The following is a 2,131-nucleotide window of genomic DNA, read 5'->3' as shown; positions in this document are numbered from 1 at the left end:
ATTTCTAGCGACGCCGACGGCCGAACTTTGCCGACGGGGGCCGTCGGCATAGATGGATATACGCCGACGGCTTGGGCTGGGCCGTCGGGATAAGACAATCTATGCCGACGGGGGCCATCGGCATAGGTTCGGCCGTCGGCATCGCCAGTTATTCTGGTAGTGATTGACGTACTCTTGAAAAAAAATCATCGCCATTACAATGAGTATCAAAATAATCAATCTAATTAGCGCGGTTCCCCTGCCTTGGGCAGTGTGTACAGGTGACCGGCTTGGTAGGAGGCGCCGTCCTTTGGATGTTTCATCTCGTCGCCACACGTGAGGCAGTAAATCCACGGGCATGAGCCACGGTTGAGCTCTGGCAAGCCGTTTGCAGGCGAGGCCGCCAACTCGATCGTCTCCTTCTCCGTCTAGCGAGAACAGGCAAGTCGGAGTCCGTACCCTGGCTCCACCAGGGCCACGCCTGTTCTGATCATGCAAATCGGCGAAGAGGAAGCGCTCTTCCTCTTCCGTGGAGTTCGTCATGGCCCTGGCGAAGAAGTTGACATGGTGGTACGAGCCCTGGCTGTTCAAGAGGCCGGCGTATCTCGTGGCCCTGGTCAGCTCGAGCTTGACCTTGTTGCCGACGTCGGCGTTGTAGTGGTGCAGCGCGTCCTCGGCGGCCGACGTGGCTAGGCTCGTCTGGAGGCGCTGCCGCGCCACCGGGTCGAGCCGTGGTGCGTACAGCGTTCGCTCGTCGTATGGGTATGGCTCCGACTCCGGATCTTCTTCTTGGTCTTGCGGCGGTTCCTGCTGCTGGGCCGCCGCCGCCGCTGCCGCCTTCCACCATGTGCGAGGTGACATCGGCGGCGGGAGCCACCCGGCGCCCAGGCATGGCCCGGGAGGCTGGCCGCCCGGAGACGTCGGACGGGATAGCCATTCTTCCTCTTCCTCGTCGTGCTCGTCCAGCATGCAGTACCGAACCGGCAGAAGCAGTGGGGCGGGGGCAACACGGCTGCTCGAGCTCGACGACGGGGCCTCCATCTCGATGTGCATGCGCCACCGATGGGAACCTTAATTGGCCGTGCGTTCGACTGATCGATGCTCCCTCTATTTCCCACTCCAGGTTAATATATAGCCAAGCGATTGACGCGCTTTCCAATCAATCCGTTGCCCGATCCGAGTCGCATGCAATCGAATATCAATCCGTTGCCTCGTCTGTTCTATTCGATCATGGATCCGGACTGACTTGCGACCTGTCATGTGGACATCAGTGACCTGATCCAAGCTAGCTACAAACATCCTGATCGATTCTTTGACAGGACATGATGGATTATGGATGGGCTTAGGCCCATATAATACAATAATCCCTAGTTAATCTCTAAGGCCCGTGCATGTGTACGGCAAGTGGTGGGAAGTGTGGGAAGTTTAGTCCCATACTGCTATAGTAAGAAGAGTGAGACCTCTTTATAAGGGCTGCTCTAGCACTTGCTATTGGGAGCTTGGGAATAGGAGCCGTACACGCGCGCTCCTCCTCCTCCGCCGCCCGCCTCGTCACGACGCGCGCGCGCGCGCGCGTCGCGGGTTGCGGGAATGAGCCGAGCCGAAGCTTATTGGGGAGCGTCGGTTGGAGGGTATGACTCGTTCATCCCCTATTTGCTCGTTCATGCGCTAGCCGTATATATGCTGTTCATAGATGTTTCGGTTCTATGTACTCTACATGCTTAGATATCGGTATGAGATGCATACCGTATTTGCCATGATTACTGTTTACTCGTGGATTAGATTAGTCGGAAAAGTGCTACTATTTCCAACAATCCAAAAACCTTATTTTAGGCACTTTTTGACTCATGGCTTCACTGCTACTCTGAAACCAAAAAAGTTTACTAGAACGCATTTTAAGCGTTGGCAGACGAGGACTACCTTGTGGCTCACAGCAATGAACGTTTTCTGGGTTGGTGGTGTGTCTCCCACGGTAACGATTGCTCCTGAACAGGAGAATGCGTTTAGGGAGGCAACCACCATCTTTGTTGGAGCCGTTCTTACTGTGATCGGAGACAAGCTAGTCGACGCATATCTCCATATGCGCGTTGCCAAGAATTTGTGGGATGCGCTCGAAGCAAAGTTTGGCGCAACCGATGCTGGCAGTGAGTTG

At 55.6% G+C, this 2,131-nt stretch overlaps 1 pseudogene; it reads right to left on the bottom strand.

Moving 5' to 3' along the window:
* Positions 1-224: 224 nt before the first annotated feature.
* On the bottom strand, positions 225-1,032 carry LOC109782761 (uncharacterized; annotated as a pseudogene).
* Positions 1,033-2,131: the final 1,099 nt, after the last annotated feature.

This window comes from Aegilops tauschii, chromosome 1 (assembly GCF_002575655.3).
Source record: "Aegilops tauschii subsp. strangulata cultivar AL8/78 chromosome 1, Aet v6.0, whole genome shotgun sequence".
Taxonomy (NCBI): domain Eukaryota; kingdom Viridiplantae; phylum Streptophyta; class Magnoliopsida; order Poales; family Poaceae; genus Aegilops; species Aegilops tauschii.
Note: the sequence above shows the minus strand (reverse complement) of the source record. Positions and strands in the feature narration are given on the sequence as shown.